The sequence below is a fragment of the Macrosteles quadrilineatus genome, unplaced genomic scaffold (assembly GCF_028750875.1).
Source record: "Macrosteles quadrilineatus isolate MER2022 unplaced genomic scaffold, UCM_ALF_1.0 Scaffold_2__2_contigs__length_208266976, whole genome shotgun sequence".
NCBI lineage: Eukaryota > Metazoa > Arthropoda > Insecta > Hemiptera > Cicadellidae > Macrosteles > Macrosteles quadrilineatus.
The window spans coordinates 139761170-139780290 of NW_026542595.1; the positions used below are offsets into that span (position 1 = coordinate 139761170).

At 35.5% G+C, this 19121-nt stretch overlaps 1 protein-coding gene across 1 annotated transcript in view; it reads right to left on the reverse strand.

Annotated features, from left to right (window-relative positions):
- The window catches only part of LOC128985874 (mucin-5AC-like), a 78185-nt gene extending 59064 nt beyond the window's left edge, over positions 1-19121 (reverse strand). The window contains exon 1 of the mRNA XM_054405827.1: positions 19045-19121. The gene's annotated coding sequence lies outside the window, so the exon portion shown is untranslated. The remainder of the gene's footprint in view (positions 1-19044) is intronic.

Sequence of the window (19121 nt, forward strand, 5' to 3'; positions counted from 1 at the left end):
ACAAGACAAGAAGATTTGACAATGGAGCTGTTAGCCCCGAAACTATAGTAATCATAAAAAGACTACTAGGATTGAAGACGTAAATAAGGTATTTAACCTATCTATTATATCATTAAAGTGATACAATAAAATTTTATGTAAACGGTTAAGGTCATTTACGAAATAAAATTATAGGCACATGGCACATCAAAATGAAGCTTAGAGTGTGTAGATTTGCCGAAAAGTATTGATTTGGGCGAACTCCCAAAGGCCCCGTTTATGCACCAAGTGCGGGAGCGGTGCGATAGCGGGCCCGCTCCCGCTGTAAATGAGTCTGTTTATGCACGAAGAGCGATAGCGGTAGCGGTTGGTTAAAGGAGAATGGAAGGGGGACACAGTCTTGCCAACTCAAACTCTGCCAAATAATTAACACAACTATTTGTCCTAAGTGCACGTGCGCGTGGGTCAAGTTGGCAACCCTGTCTTCAGCCCAAGCAACCGCTGCGATTCCTAACTACACAGCGGGCGAATTAGAAATCGCAGCGGGAGGTCAACCGCTATCGCTATCGCTCTTGGTGCATAAACAGCCCCATTTAACTCAATGGTGTTAGAAATCGCTCCCGCTGTCGCTACCGCTACCGCACTTGGTGCATAAACGGGGCCTAAGGGCTCTGCCCCACAGGCTGATTTCCAAAGGGCTACGCCTGGCATACTTCCAATGTTTACATGATTTAATTTAATTTAGTTAATGAAACAGCTGGTCAGTACAATGAACTGGTGTTTGTTTATTTACTCGAATAAGATGTTTGTGGCTTTTTATGTAGACTAGTGGCTTGTAGGGACATAAGTCCCTAAAAAGCTCAATAATATAAAACAATTTATTCCAAAATTTAAACAAACAAAGAAATATATTATCACTGTGTCAGAATAGATATCCCTGTACGCCATATCTTTTGTGTAGAAAACAGTTTGTTGTTTGTCTTTGTTTGCCTTTGATGATGTTATTTTCAATAAATCATTTGAATAAATACATAGCTTTTACCTCTGATAAAGACAGCAAACATATAATTGTTTTTGAATAAATGATGGTTTATTAAGGTAGCTTTGGTCTTGTGGTTGATTGTCATAAAAAAGACAGGAAATTGTCTTCGTCAAATAAGAAAAGGCAAATAAAGGTGTTTTGAGGTAAGCTTAGTTCTTTGCCAAACCCGCTAAATTAGCATCCCTACCCAGTTAATAATTCTAAGTTTATACTTCTTTTGTTTGGGTTTATTAGTGTAAAGTAAAGGCATCCCATTGACCAAACTTAACCCTAGATTTCTTCTGATCAACATAAAAAAACTACAATTCGTGAAAGTTTATGTGGTGGTATTCCTCTTAAAGGTGCGATTGACGTTACATACTGTATTCTATCAAATTAAGCCTAATCATTGGCTGATTCTTAACTCTTTTGCGAGCAACAGACAGTACCTGTTTAAATTCTCCAAGCATATTGTTTTTCCTCCCATTCGAACTTGTCATAGTACTTACTTAATTAACAAATATATATTTCCCGTACGAACCTATTCCATCTTTATTTCTAGGTTATTTTCTAAAGCCATTGAGGTTATTCATTCCACTTCATACAAAGTATTGATTAAACACTACAATAAATCTCAAATTTAAAAGAAAGAAAGTGTAGAATAAATCTAGAACATATGTTTTGAAATAAAAACAAAGCAGAAGTGTTCCATTTAATCTTGAATCGTTAATTATTTAGTCAATGTGGTTATTTAATGTTAAACGTTAAAAATACACAAATTTGAAAAGTTCCACAGTAAAATTATTTATTTCCCCATTCCATAACGTAACTAAGAAGTCTTAATTTTTACAGGTAACGTTATCCCTGGTTTTATATAGTACGTTGCAGAATTGACTGGCAATTAAGTAATCCAAATGTTAAAATTGCTTACTGGCTTGATGATAATTGATAAATCACGATCAGCTGTATTGAAGTAAACAAAAATCAGCTGTAAAATTGCTTCTAATGCTATTCTTATGGAAAACATTATACGTTATATCTCGTTTTCTGGCAACTTTATGGGAATTCTGCTATTTTTCCCGAGTCCCTGGGGTCAAGACCTTTAATTTAAGACCCCTCCCACTTTTCTGCGACTTACCAGACGTCCACAATTTTCTGGTAAAAATTTGGTCTTACAGAATTATATATAAGGATTGAGGAAGATTATGTTTGGGTTTAAAGTGATGTTGTATAAGTTTTGTAAAGAATTGATCAACGTTTCATTTTTTAATTTATATAGTAAGCTACATGTGAAGAGGCTTGAATAAAATTGAAGAAGATGGTAAAACATGTAATTCATAAATCATCAATATGAAGCAATAATTGATGCAATTGCTACACTAAGGTATGTTGTCATGTTCTTAGGGATCTATTAACATCAAAAGTAGGGGTTTGAAAGTAAGTAGGTTTACTCTTTTAAATCAGTTTATATTTTCAAACTAAATCATAGAGTTGCTGTATTTTAAAACACACATGAGCGGCACTTTAATAGCTCTCTAGGTCACATTTTCTTCCCGTTGCAAAGCACGGGTGTAGCAGCTTGTTATTATTATTACTCTTTATCAATCCAGGAGGCAAAACGTGGATAAATAATACATCGGTAAAATTTAACCGTTTTAAATGTTTACCAAATTATAAAATGTTATGATTCTTCATAAATCTGTACTAAGAAATTCACGATAGTTTCCGTAAAATATTTATGCACAGTTTGACCTCAAACACCAAGATGTAATTTGGACACCATCTTGTGCCATCTTGTTCACACACCTTTGTTTGTTTTTGGGTGAGTTCTCACAGTCTTGTATTCAGGGTTAGGCAAAAGTCTGGAACCCCCCAGTTAACTTTTTAACGCGTTGCAGTAGGAAAACCAAACTTGGCACATATTTACAACATAAGACATTTCAATTTTTGATCAAAGTTACAACTTTACCCCGGCTTTGCCCCGGGGTGCCCCCAAAATATTCCATTGTGTAAGTTCTAAGTGGGTGTACTGTTTGTTTGTCTGCTGTGCAAACAAACAAACAGTTCAAACATGGTCTACGAACCATGAAAAACAAAGAGGACCAAATATGAGCAATCCAAAAGAATTCCGTAGATTATAAAGAAATATTTATGTCACTACATTTTAGATTTTTTAGTGTGCTGCCAACTACTTTGTTTTAAGTTAAAGTGCCTGCCACAAACCGCCGTAGAAATATATGACATTAAGAAATCTTTGTTCAAAAAAAGAAAAAAAAAATGTAAATTATTTGTTTGTTAGCCTTATTGTATCAATTGGACCTCACCGACAAGTTTTATAAACTTGGTGAGGCCAAGCTGTTGTAATTTTCAGAATAAATATATTTGTATTTTGTATTTGTATTTTGTGTAAGTTCTAAGTGTATGTCTAAGGGTGTAAGTTCTAACTTCAACAAAAAAGTGCATTTTAAAATGTTGTAAACATGTGCCGAGTTTGGGTTTCCCACTGCCACACGTTATAAAGTTAACTGGAGGTGTCTAGAATTTATCTTGCTTGCTCATCTTCAATTAAAATGGCTGCCATTTCGATTAGGGGTGTGATATTGACCTCTGGTTTGCGCCATTCAATTTCTCTTGATAAACCCTTTAAAATGGTCATATGATAGGTGTTTACATTTGAAATTTTGGAGCTGCCCCCAAAATACCCCATTTTGGGGGCTCTGGCAAAGTTTTAACTTTGATGAAAAAGTACAATGCCTTATGTTGTAAATATTGCCGAGTTTGGTTTTCCTTCTGCAACGCGTTAAAAGGTTTACTATAGGGTTCCAGACTTTTAGGTTTAGGTTTAGTAAAAAAATAAGAGAAAATTAATTTTTCATACAGTCATCTAAAAAGGTGAGCTTCCTTGCACTGATTATAGCACAGAAAGTTGCTAATTTACTTGCTTGCATTTACTTACTTTTGCCGCACTCTTTTTATGTTTACCGCACTCTTTTCTTTGCCGCATTCCAGTTTTCCAACCAAACAACACAAAACAGTTTACTTTTGGTAGGCACGTATTACGTGTACGCTTGAAAATAAGTTGGCATCACTCAAAGATACTACGAGTGCGATCGGCTGATGCAGTGTTTCTCATTTAGTTCAACGCTTGGATTTAACCTTACCTAAAAACGTTTTGTATATTGTTTGAAAGACTAATTATTTCTACACTTTATTGTAACTGTAGGAAAATTTTGTGTGAAACACGAGCGCGAATTGCCTTTGCTGCACTCGAGAAACATTCCACACTCGCTTGCGGCTCGTTCGTAAACATTTTTGTAATGTGCGGCAAAGTGCCACTTCGTACACTAGTTACACTAATAAGTATTTCAGGGTGTTAAGTGATTGAGTTTTATTGCAGTTTTACTTTCACTTTGCAACATTGAACTCATATGAGATAATAAATTATCTGAGATGGGCTAAAATCTAACTTACTCTCTTGTGCATTATCTAACCTTGTCCGGAATGTTCCAATCAGTTATGCATATAGATTGCGCGTTTTTATGTTGACTACGTATTTTATATTTGGTCCATGTTTAAAATTCTCTTCACCTAAATCGAACAATCTATTTGTAATTCTGCATTGAAACATTTAATCGACGCCAGCCTTAACGTTTCCGAACAGCCTTCAAATTTCTCTATAGAATGAGAAGTCTACTTGCTTGTAGTATTCAAAGGAATTGGTAAATAAAGCTGATCTATAATATAGTGATAAATATATGAGAGCATTTACTGTGAAAACTTTAAAATGTTACGATTTTCGTCATAATTGATTGATATTCTACTGATCAATATTATCCGCTATTATGCATATATTATTTACGCATTTTATGAGTTAGGCCCTACAATATTTTCCTCCGACAAACTATTGATTGTACTCGTCGAAATATGGATTTATCACAAATAGTTATTTGTGTAACTATTGTGCGAATCGCGCTCGCGTTACACATTATATTGATTTTCCTTCAGGTACTATAAAGTAGAAAAATCCCTAAAACAAAAATGTATTCCTTCAAACAAAACTGGTTAGATCCAGGCGTATTGAACTAAATGAGAAACGCTGCACCAGCTGATCGTACTCGTAGTAGACCTACCTTTATGTATTGCCAACTTATTTTCAAGTAGGCATATTACATGCCTAATAAAAGTACACTGTTTTGTGTTGTTTATTTGTAATACTGGAGTGTGGAAAAATGAGTGCGACAAAAGCAAGTAAATTGAGCAATTAGCTACTTTGCGTGCCATAATCAGTGCGAGAAAGCGCACATTGTCAAGTGACTGTAGACTATAGGGAAAACGAATTTTCCGGCAGAGGACACAAGACAAATGTTTGATACATAACCTAAGAACCGCTTGGTAATCAGAAGAATGACGTTTCGATCCTTGATAAGGCAGACGCTCTTCTCTTGTTCTTTGGGTTTTAATAAAGAGGCCGCCAACCTCTTAAAAAAAATATATAACCCGGGAAAACCAGCCGATCTCAGTCTACTACAATACACAGTATACTACAATGCTTTTTCATTATTCAACATTCGTTCTTCACAACTAAACATCTTTAGATGTGTATTAAGCATTTCCCTATCGTAAAAAAAATCATTCGTTGTTCACCCATCTTCGCATTCTAACACGGACCATGATGCGAATCTAATCGAAGACCTCTAAAAGCGGTATTAGGTGTACTCCTGATTTAGGCCTGTATTGTATTTCAGCTACTTCAGAATTGAAAATCCATTCAAATGAACAGACAAACAAGTCAGATAAACAAGGAGCAATCAAATTGAACCACGCAGTAAAATCATCTACTCACATTTCCCGCTCTATGGCCTACTTTGTCAAGTCTGATATAAAAATCACCAATTCCACCGTTCCACCTTGTACGAGGTAATGTTAAGACAAGTGGGTCAAAGGACATTATCATTACAACGAGCAAACATAATGACGCCATCATTACAATGGCAGACATCATGTTGGAAGGAAGTCAGTGTTCGACTCATCCTGGTAGTTAACATGTCCTAGGCTGGAGATCTAGGCTGATATGGAGTGTCAAATGTTAATATCTGCGAGGTCACTGAACAGTAAGTTTCCTAAGGAATCACAAAGGCGCGATTTTTTCTTTTGGTAGAGCGCGGGGCTTCGGTCTCAAAGTTCTCGGGTTCAGATCACACCAATCATCACTGTCTTTTCACTGTGTGATATTTCCATGACCCATTAGACCAGGCCTGAAGTAATGTGTATACCAGTTCCGTGATGTGAAGTAAATTGGTATATGAAGTTATCTCTGTGTTTAGTTGCAAATAAAAGACAATTCTAAAAGACAACCTATTTTAACAATTAACGTGCATTTTGTAATATCCAAAGGGAATTATTCAAGGAGTTTGGGCCAATATCATTAAAAGCGATTAAGTGTTCTATAAACAAAATATTTATAGCCCACTAGCATAGATAGGGAATCACGTGAATGAAATATTTGTGTATGTCTCTAGAGATGTCGAAATGTTGAAGTCTATAATGCTATTTTGTGTATATTATCACCTTTAAGTTTAGTAAATGTTCTTTATATGGGTATTCTAAGCTGAGTATGAGTGAAGAATTGTAGAATGTAGTGAAATGTCTCGTGTAGCTACGATACCGACTAATATCGCCAGCTTCTTCAGTTGGGAATATTTATTGGAGGCCCATTGATCAAGGAAAGCTGAGTCTTTTTTTTTCAGGTTGAAATCGGTGACCTTTAAATCGTAGGGGGTACTATAACCACTCTAGAGCTCACACGTCTTCTTAAAATGAGTAAAAAATGAGTCAACGTTATTGTGAATATGCCAACAAATTTAATCAATTCCATTCCATTTTCTTCATCAAACCTCCTCTCCCCCAGAAGAGCCTCAATGGCGGTTCTCCCAGAACCCAGATGCAGGAAATATGTCCGTTCTCACGCCATTGTATGTATATGTTTGGGCCATGGCCGTGGAATGAGAACCCTGGCATTGGCCTTCTAAATCCCAGAAATGGCCTCTTGAATGGCGGCTGTGCGAAATTAGGACAAATCTGCTGTAGAGAGGAACATAAATATACACGCACCAAATAAGAGCTCGGATTATTGTATTCTTGGACAACATTTATGGAAGACATGGAAGATTTGTTTTTTTTTCTCGCATTCTACCGTGCTGCATAATTATTATTGCTTTTTCAGAAGATATTTAAAGATTGGTCTAACTGTTTTAAAATGAACGGCTTTCATATAAAAAAATACACCAATTGATTCCGATCTGCAAGATTTCTATACCACGGAGACACTCCAGAGTAAAGGGTGCGTATTTTTTAAGAGGGTGAGTGAAAGAAGAGCGTTGAATGAAGGACATGACAGTTTTGTTCCTGACTAAGATCAGCTGGTTGGAAATCCAGGACCATTTATCAAAATCCTGATGATCAAGGGCAGTGAGATCCAGTTTCCAATTATCGATATAAGTAAGATAAGCCATAAGTTAAGATTTTCTCAGGCTCAAACCGGCAACCGTCCGAATGCTTGCTGATTCTAGAAATGTGGTTTACGCTGAACTCTTCCCCATGCAAGCAAACACATTCACAAGTTATTGAGATTTCAAGAGATAAAGCACATTTGATTTTATTGAAAACTCTCTTTTACTTTCTCCCCCTATACCATAGTAGGCTATATGGAGAAAGTATTGTTTTCGTCAAAATTTTCGAGTTTGAGTTTTGAGTGGATATATTCGTTTTGGGTCCCCCTGGACCCAAAAAAGTGGTTTTCGAAGTGATGTCTGTGTGTGTGTGTGTGTGTGTGTGTGTGTGTGTGTGTGTGTGTGTCTGTGTGTGTGTGTGTCTGGATGTGTACAGAGCTAGGGACTACACCTGTGGTCCGATTTCGATGAAATTTGGTATGTAGGTTCTAATCCATGGTATCTCCAGGCGTTTTTTTCATTTTTTTGAAATTTAGATTTTTAATGGGGATTTTCCCATAAAAACCCATAAAAAAACGGAAAAATCGGATTTTCTCGAATATGGCCCGAACGATTTTGATAAAATTTAGTATGTTGTAGCCCTTTAAATTCTGAACAAAAAAGTACAAATCCCATTTCTGTAAAAATTATGGTTCAAAAGTTATTGTAAATTATGTTATTTTCCCATAAAAACCCCATAAAATAACGGAAAAATAAGATTTTCACAAAAATGGCCCGAACAATTTTGATAAAAATTTAGTATGTAGTCCTTTAAATTCCGAACAAAATTGTACAAATCCCATTTCCGTATATTTACTCTCACCGCTTACACATGATAAAGGTTGTTGACAAACTTATGGGAGAAAGTATGTGTCAGAATGCTGATACCGTTTATTTATAGTTGACATAAGAAGAAATCATGACGGCTTCAAGAAATCAATTTTCAAACGACAGCTTTATTCTACTACTCCTAACTATTTATACTACTTCTAAATGTATTGGAAAGTAACTGAGAGTGCGCCATTCACTTACTTTACATGTTCGTCTGGTTTGCAGACAGAGCTTGATGGGAGAAAACGACGTAAACTGAAAGCTTGACGACTCGCTTGGTGATGGATTATTTTGTCTGAGAGGTGCACCTATGACTGATTTTACTAAACTTTAAATATTGCTGTTTTAGTTTATAACAGAAACTGATGTTTTAAGAAATTGAAATTTTCTGTTTCTCAACATTAGTGAAAACATCGTGCTCAACTCACTTCACACCACTCAAAGGTAGAACAAGTGTGAACAACATAACTGGACAAAAACAACAAATGGTGACTTTACAATGGAGATATGCATTATCCTTTTGGGAATTAGCATTACAATCCTAGTCATACAGTGTTCCGGGTCAAGCTGACTAACCTGTGTGTGTGTGTGTGTGTGGGAGAGAAGAGGGGGGGGGGTAGTTGAACTGGGCCGAAGACAGCGTTTGTTGTCACAGCCTAAATAACAGTAATTAGCTTCAAGGCACGTCGAGTGACGGTTTTTATGTCTCTACTACACTGTTTCGAAATTATGCACTGTCTATTTTTCCTGGTGGCCAAGCTTTGCTCGAGGAAGAGTTCGCACGTCGATATAATTATTTTTGCAAACTTTTTATTGCTTAAAGTGGTTACTGAAGGTGTTAAAAACACTGCAATGCTTCTCCGATATTTTACCCTCTATCATAAATATGATTTTAATTTGTAAACTAAACATTTTGGCGAGAAGTGTCAAGTTGTATAAAAATCTAATGATACAACATGACGGTTAAGTTGTATCTACGTCTAGTTGTCCCTTGGTCGATGAGATACAACTGTATTGACAGCGACACGAGACGGGGTCCCATGTAAAGTGTACTCGAAATATCCAATAGTAATAGAGCGAGTGATAAGTACAACCTTTCCAAGTCGACAAATTCACAGACAAAATTAGTCTTGGTGTGTGACCATTACAATCCAAAACGAATGACCAACGATGAAGATTAAACACTTAACAAAAACCCTGAACAGACGAGGCAAAATGTATTCGACCTAAGTAGATATCTAGGTGATTAAATGAAACTTTTTACTTACAACAGGATAAGATGTTTACTAATCTAAAGTCAATGCTACCTGTTTCTTTGCTGCCGCAGATTCTATAACACATTGTACCATTAACCATGTTACTTTCCCCAGGTCCACTACTACCTTGTACTTTTACACGTTAACGTCTAAGAACAAGTACAACTAACGACAGGTCGAGGTAGAACGTTCTAACGTTCAATCAGCAGTTCGGCTTTCACGTTGTAAAGAACAGTTAGGCTATGATCGAAGATTTATGACCCGTCTGTATGTTCTATTTTCGATACAAGTTGAAGGTGAAGGTGCTTACGTTATGACATTGACTTTGAGTAGTGCAAGCCTCATCATATGGTAGAATCTGAAGTCTGTTTTATCAATGGTGGTCCGCAGATGAAAGCCAAATGATTTTCTTTAAGTTTAAGGTCTTTAAAATGTGTGATTTGATATTTGTTTAGTATAAGAGAGGTCAGAAAACATGTATTCAAATCATTTTTGATTGATTGGCCAATCAACCTGGAATGATTATCTGTACAAAAGCTACTTTTCTCCATCGTTAGTAAAAAAGTCAAATCATTTTACAGGAGAGTATCATACCTCAAAACTGGCTTCGGCTCATCCATAGCCGAGTAAATCTATAAGAATTGTGCATATATAAAATTGTATGTAAAATCTATGGCATTGTCCGATACATGTATTCAATGCCATTGCCAACATTATGACGTCGATTCCCAGGATTACAGTAAAAAGCAGAAAAGGGAAGGCCATACGTATTTCCTAAATGTTTTTTTTAAGCAACTATAAACACTATAATACATGCTTACTTGCAATTTGATGATAGACTTTAAAAGAGTGATACATCTGGTTCATATCAAAGGAATTTAGACTTCAAATCAAGGTTTTACGAAGCGATGGAAAATGTCCTCACACTTTGAACTCCTCTTCTTTTCTTCCTCTGCACTCAACCATCATCTGATTTCTTCATCAGATCTTGACCACAGACAGCTGACCGCCCAGTCCGTCACTAATCAGCTGTTTCTGTGCTTGGCCTCCGGTCAGCTGATCATAATGGCTGTTTATCCTGCGCTGAATGGCGGATTATCCTCGCTCCAGATCACAACACTTTCACGTCCGAATCATCTTCATCCGCTGACATGACGTCTTCGTCCGGACTTCGAATCTCTTCAATATACAATGGTTAAGTCAGATAAAGTATGGTTGAATTGTTGAGGTGGTTTCCTTGTTGGATTTGTTAGACCGAGACACACTTCTACTTTTTATTTTTTGTGGGTTAAAATGTGGCCAGGAAAAATAAAAAGTACGTGTATAAAATACCATCTTTACACCCTACTCTGATAGCTATTGTGATTTTTCTCACTATAGAAATATCGCATTCAATTATTTAAATGCCGGTGCTTCGCAACAGGAAGAGAACGCTGAGGCGGGTCTTCATCGCCTCGTCTAAATTTGAACTGCTGGATGATTAGGCGTTTTTTTCTTTATATAAATTAATTTCATTAACGTATGTCAAAATGAAAAATACCATACAGATTAATTATTTTCATCGATTATGACACACAAGACTTCTCCTTCTTCTAAACTAAATTATTCTTATTTCACGTAATTATAGGAAACATTGGTCTGTAACAACAATTAGGCCTCCTATGTTTTTTACAATATAAAACTAAAAAAACAATTGAAAGGCTTGTATAACATAGAATTAAAAAGTTTGAAGACTAAAAGTAATACTACTCCACATCACACGAAAAACGTAGGCCTACTGCCGCTTTTTATCATGAATATAATGTGTATGGTGAGAATCAAAAGGTTAACTCAGGAAAAGTAGGTAAACAAACAATTATAAACAAAAACAAATGTAACAGTTGGCGCATCTTTATAATGTTAAATGGCATTTAATACAACCTCTTAAGTAAGATTCGTTTCATTAGGAGTTCTAGTGTAAAATAAGTAAATGCCACCAGAGACAGGTAATTACCACAACCCCTAAAATATTTTAATACTTGAACTTTGATTATAGTATATTCTATTTTAGATTCATATGACGGCAACACTTTCAGACACGGGATATGTATTGGTGGTTATAAGTGAAGTATAAGTGTTGAAAGGTTCAGATTACAGATTTGTTACTGACTAAGATCAGCTGGTTCTATACAGGGTGATTGATATAAGTTTGCCAGCCGTTTTATTCGAAAACTATAAGAGATATCAAAAAAAGTTAAATGGTAAGTGCCTTGGATTTTGTATTAAAAAAATTATAGTCAAGTCAAAAAAATTATTTTAGCCGCCATTTTTCCAATATGGCCGCCAACTTTGATTTTTCTTATGGAACACCCTGTATTTTATGATGTATTCTGGTAGAAAAGGTAATTTTAAGACGTTTTTATTCTTGTGATTTTTTTCATAAACCTAACCGTTTCAAAGATAATAATGGTTTAAGTTGTGAAATTTTGAATGGTTTTCGAGCAAAACAGCTGGCATGCTTGCTTCGAAACTCTTTCTCATACAGAAATTTCAAAACTTTAACCATTATTATCTTTAAAACGGTTAGGTTTATGAAAAAAAATTACAAGAATAAAATCGTCTTAAAATTACTTTTTCTACCAGAATACATCATAAAATACAGGGTATTCCGTAAGAAAAATCAAAGTTGGCGGCCATATTGGAAAAATGGCGACTAAATAATTTTTTTGACTTGACTATAATCTTTTAAATAAAAAATCCAAGGCACTTACCATTTAACTTTTTTCGATATCTCTTATAGTTTTCGAATAAAATGGCTGGCACACTTATATCAATCACCCTGTATATCCAGGACATTATTTATTGAACGCTCAACGATCAAGATCAGCTGGGTTCATTTTCAAACCGAAAAAATGCTAAAGACATTTCTCAGAATCGAACAGGTAACCTTCTATGATTACTTGGCGATTGCTAAACCAAACCCACTCAGCTACTTAGATCGAGTAAACGATCTAACGATTCTCCAATCGTCATGAGCCTTGAACGTTCACTCTTGACAATCGGTTGATGTCTTGACTATCGAAGTAATGAGCCTAATTCTCAACAAACTACTGCTAGCCCACACGAGTTAGACCAACCGTGTCTGTTACTTTCAATTGCATTCACCATTTCACTTCACTAACCTTCGATCTTGTTAAACAAATCCAACATCCGACGAGTCAAGTTCCCAAACATGTGATTTAAACTTTCGTTTGGATTTTCTCCAATTGTTCATTGAACTTGTAAACAAAAGTTACGTTTCTGTTTTGGTCCAAAAACAAAGACTTTCGTTTGAATTTCACTTCAATTTGGCTATCTTGTACGATACCCTTCTCTTGTTACTCTAAAAGTGTTCCATTACCTAGCCAACCAATTGTTATGAACTTTCGTGGGATATTGGGAACAATCTAAGCAATGCTCTCTAAAATTTTAACTGGAAAATCTAACAATAAATGTAACCTCCTCTATGTTATTCGTTTTTTTGCAATTTATTTTGGCCACTCAAATATACGTACTTAACAATATATAATCTAAATTTTGCGTTGATGACGTTTGAGCGTTTATCTCGGCTGTTTTTCTCTTATATTATATGCTTAATAGTAACTGTAGGAAAAATATAATTTGTAACGCGTGCGCTTAATAGTTACACAAATTACTATTGGTTAAAACATTCCTTTTGTTTGTGTCTTCCTTATCGAGAATGCCTCCTTATATTCGCCAATTCGTCTAGAAATTCTGTATACGTTTATAGCGTAAATACGTTTATGGTATCCAACTTCAAAAGCAACATTCCATTTAAACTCATTTGATCTTTAAGACGTTTTGATCAATGATTCGGAGGCTTAACTCAAACAAAATGATCTTTAAGACCTACATTTCCCTCCAAATTCCCCACCTACATTGTTTGTTCACACAGGTGCGCGGCAATGCTGGTCAGTCAGCTGTGACTGAATTCATCGGACCATGTCATGCAGTATGAAGATGCTGAGCGAAATCTACATCAGGGAATTTCGTGGGAAAGGGAGAGAATAGTTTGCCATTTTCTTACTCACTTTCTTTCAATACAGAGAGAGTGATGCATAGAATGTTTGCATTAAGCGTTGTTGAATTTCAGGCTGTGTTGGTCACAGATTCGATTTCTGTTGAGAACATTTGTCAATTGTCCCAAAACTTAAGTTGAAAATGGTGCCGATGGAAGATAACTCAGTATATACCTTGGACGGAAGAAGTACCTCAGAACAGCGTACCGTGATTACACATAGCAGGCTCTTCATTAATTAATGTAAAGTTCATGCTGCATCACGTTGTCTGAAGGATTAATGTTAATAAATTTTTCATCACTAATCAGCAAAATACAGTTTCACAAAAGGTGCACAACGTGTGTCAGATTTCGGATACCGAGTCGAAGCATCTTGAAACCTGCGTTTTGCTAACTCTGCGGCGGAAAATATCTGCAATAAACCTTTTAAGACATGAGGTAGGTAAGAGCCAGAACACGTAAAGATTAGTACACAAACCTAAATGTCTGTAATGATCTTATTATTTGTTACATCGTGTTTCCATGGTTGAAATGAAACATTTCTGCAATGATCCTTAAAACAATACAGTCCTGTTTGATTAAACTATATGTTTAAGGGAAAAGGGACCAAAATCATTTTTGTAACCACAGAAAATGACAAAAGTTGTATTTAGCAAAGACGAGTTTTTACAAAAAATGTCCCACGACGAGTTCGTCCAAAATAGTGCACAGAAAAGATCATCTCCGAAATTGAACTAAAACGAACAAATAATCTTATCCGGTCACGATCAACATTAAAATGACCTGACAATCCCAAATTTTAAAAGTTAATTTGTTCTTAAGGGTAGACTTTCTCACACTTCTTGTCTATAGTCTTGTATGCTGCAGCTTGACCTCTGGTCAGCATAGGATGTTTCTTACTCTGTAGAAACAATGACGACATTAGCCCAGTTTCCCGCCGTTTCGGTCCAATAGTCTTGAGTGTTTGCCGCGTTACGCGTTACGCCCCCAACGCGGCTCGCGCTGACTGGACAAATTACTCTATGTACTTCACGTCTTTACTGCGTTGTAGTAGTGCTTATTTCTATTGACTTAGGATACTGTAAATAGATTCTTGTCCAATTGTATAATTGTAATACACCCAATACTACCAACTAAAATGAGGCTCGACTAGACGCGAGTACTTAAGCAAGCACTATAATCACGAAGTTAAACAGAATATGTAAGTCTTCAACTATATATTTAATACGCTAGGCACATTTTTGTCATAATTGTTTTGGAGCGGTGGTGCTACCGATCACCATGTCCAAGGTGTCGTTAGAAAGGTCTTAGCATGTAGTTTTGCCATCAAACAAAAAAAAAAACTTTGGAATTCCATCAGGGCTCTGCCCCAGTGGCCTTCAAAGTTCCCATGTTATTACTAAGGGAGAAAATGTTTGTTTACATTTGAACAGATGAATACTTTGAAATTGACACTAATATTTGAAACAGCTGGTTATACTAAAATTGGAAACATGTGCTATAAGGATTGATAAGATTAGTTAAAAGATTGATGTTTCACTGTTTTAAACCAGTTTTTATTTGCACAAAATCAAAACATAACAAAAAACAAACATTCGACATAATGGAGACTATAAGACGTCGACCAGGACGGCCAATAGGAGGAGGCCGACGAACTTTAACTGGTAGACGCGAACGAAATAAAAATAATACTATTGTTGTTGAAAGCCGAATACAGCAATCGAACTTCCGTGTTGGGTTTAAGTGTGCTCTCCAACAGCCGCCTGAAGATTTAACATTCAATTTAGCACTGATTGGAGGATTGGACACTGTGCTGATAAATAATTGAAAGAGCCGATTTGCAAACTATAGGAAAGTCATAGAACACCACCAAGTAGAAAAAATATAAATAATGTGTATAGAGTTTATAATCGTTGTTATGCACAACCTAATGCGGCTATGAGCACAGAAAACATACTACTATAGTAGTATGTTTTCTGTGCTATGAGTGGGGACCATTTGTAGAAAACGCTAAAAAACTGGATCAGCTTTTGAAAAATGAAAGATATTTACAAGAAGTGTTGATTATATATACTGTAACTGTTATGTACATCGTGAGTATATCCATAATCTTTGAGCCGACTCTTTTAAAGTAATCGGCAATTATGATTGTTATTCGTTTTTAAAATAACGCTTGTAATACTTCTCAATTGCTCTAATTCGAGCAACAGGTACACTAGTGTTGGTTAAATGTCCAGTTACATTTAGTTGGGCTAGATTTCCAAAATATTCCATTTGAGTTGCTTCGACTAGATGTGCACCACTAACCAAATTTAACGATCGCCAAACCCAAAAGTAAACATTGTAGTCATTTTGTTTTGAAAACAATCAGTGGTTATTTTCAAAAGTCCCCAAACCTGATATCTTTGAAACTCTAGAATTAAGTGCCCTTAGGGCTTAATGTCGAGAAGAAGACAGAAAAATTCAACTGTGTATATTGAAAGACTCCCCAGTTTCACAACGATCAAATGGGATATTTTCTAACGTTTAAAGCTCGAACACGGATTTGTTTAGCGTTTACACACTAGGGTGCGTAATTACATTTGTACTGCGGAGATGTGTGTTAATGAATGATATGATAGCTATGTACAGTAAATGGAAAACAATCTTTAACCAGGACCCATCAAACGGATCTTCATTAAACGCCCAATGACAATACAACTGGGGTCACAATAAGCTATTGGATTCCCTGATAATAACTATCAGAAGTTAAAAATAATTATTATCTGAGAACTGAGAGCTATACGGCACTGACTATACAGCACTGATATTTAAAGTGAGCCATAAATTTATAAACTGTCTTATAGAGTTTTGTAATGATGGAGACAACTAATAAACTCAATCAATTTGCGACAATACCACCGAACAACATGTATCTCAAATTCCTTTCTACATGTTTAGTCAGTCAAGTCTTCCTCGTCTGCAGTATTCAGTAGTTACTCACACTTCTTACCTAATGAGAGTGCACAATGTAGTCCGACCAGAAGTTTCGGTCCAGAAATTTAGACAATGAGCAAGTCACAAGCGAACCAAGTCTTCCGACCTGGCGCTGACTCACCTTTCAAAACAATGATCCTGACTACATTTTGGGGTTAATGAACAACTCTATAACTAACTCACGGTGGAAGACGAAGCTCGCACTTTGATCAGGTGAGAATATAGTTCGACCGTTAAGGCAGAGAAAGGAGCTATGAGCTTTGTTTATATTATCATCGTAATTTGATAATTAATTATAAAGTAGCTCAACTGTAAAACTGATAGGTTTGTGTTCTTACTGTTTAATGAAAACCTTAAAGGATTCGTTAAGGGGGAATTGGTTTGATATGCTGACAGAATCAAATATTACAGTAATTTTTAACTACTGTAAGGTTGGTCAAAGTCAAAATTAGACTGTACAGTTTATATAGAATTTTTAACTGAAGATTGTACGTTGCTTACAGCATTCCAGAAGATGTTTAATTCTTACAGATATCTTGTTTTTTCTTTCTTAAAGTTTATGTTATTTTTGGTAATCATACATTATAAGTACCTCATCTGGTCTTAAAACACAAACTATTGAACTATTTTACATTTAAAAGTAAGTATGAAATAGCTTTAGGTTGTCCGTCAATAAAGAATACAGATAGCTACAACGCGTCTGAAACGTCTATTAGTATTTTAGTCAGTTCAACCTCATGGCCATCTCCAAGTAACCATGATTTACTGTAGTGAAGAACGGGTTTAGTTGACAAAGTTTCAAACTTTTTTGTTATGGAAGATAATTGGAAAAATATTAAGTAAGAAACTTTAAAACGAAATCTGCTGGATTTAAACTTTTCTGAGCTTTTATTGGGCCTAGTTGTTTTATACATGACGTCTAACAAGGAGTGCACGTGGGCCTAAACTAAAAATTATTTTCAAGTTTCACCATTTATTATAGAACACTTCGGGTTTTCTACCAATGACGTTAAATCAGGAGGAATAAACTGATTTCCTGGTTTTAGTCTGTATTTAGTCTGTTTCAATCGTACAAGTTGTTCTGCTCGCGTGCTTCGCAAAGGGGCAAGAGTACTTCCCGAAATGTACTGTGTAAATAAATGTACTGTTAAATACATGGACACATACAATGGAAATGATACACGATACATCAAAAATACTTTAAATTTCGCCCTTTAATTAAGGTTCGTGCCCTTAGGAGAGGCGTATTGAAAAACTGATAATTTTCAGGGTTTCATATAAAGACCGTTCATTCAAGTATGCGGTTGATAGATGTTCGGCTTACGGGTTCCTAGATATTTCGTGATCCTTATTAGCTTTTTATATAGATGTGTGACAGATTAAAGTGTATAGCAATTAATATACTTAAATAAATGAAATATGTGTTTGGTTTCTTTTTGTTGCCGTGGAAATCAATCAATAAAATAATGATCAGCGGTTGAGTCAGGGTTTAAAGGGTATATTATATATTGGGTGGGGAATAAGACGTAAACCTGTCCAGGTATAAATACTAAAACAATTTCTCAGAGTTTTGTGGTGATTTGAAACGAAATGGTAATGCATGAGCATGAAGTCATGATGCATGAACATGGAGAGCATGAAGAGTTTATAAATATAAATATAAATAAATTAGATTTGTAAAATATAGATCAAATTACCTTCCTAAATTCCCGATATTTTGAAAATCCTAACTGCGCACAAGAGCTTAGAAACGAAATGAACATAAAAACAGCGTCTGCAATATATGTGTGCATTAGTGTCGATGCATTAGCTACAGTTTCATACCATAATGTACTCCATTTCTGAGCTTTCTTCGAAATTACAGGTTTTACTCAATTAAAGTGAAATGACCATAAGATATCCATAAATGTGTGCCTCTTCCTGAGCACTCAGCCAATTGCACTGGTCTACTTTTTACCCATATCATTTATTTCTGGAATTTAAAGTTCATCTTGGCACAGACAAGAAACACATATAGTTTGCCTGTGGTATTAATCAGTGATGATTTTATCCTACTTTTATAGACGTGAAATATAGTTTAGAGCTTGGAAAAATGTAGTTGTAATAGATTTTAACCTACTACATATTCCAAATGATTTTAATCATTGCCTGTCGATCCATTGAGTTTGACGTGATTTTACACCGAAATAAAATGTTAAACTAAAAGGTATAGGAGTAATAAAAAAATAAATAGTAAAGCTAACCCGCTAATCCTATCTCTATAGCATTAGCACCACATTAATGGTCTGTCCAAACTAAAAAATGCCAGAGTTTAGGTCAAATTAATTAAAAAACTTTCTTACAATATGATGTGGTTTCTGATAAAAATAAACAAGATTAAATAACATTAGCCTATTGTTAAAACCACAACCACGAAAAATATAAGTAAAAACTTACATAGTATATGTGGGGGGTGCTTGATGAAGTACTCCTTTGAAGTTCTTGAAGTTCTAGTAGGTCTTGAAGTTCTTGAA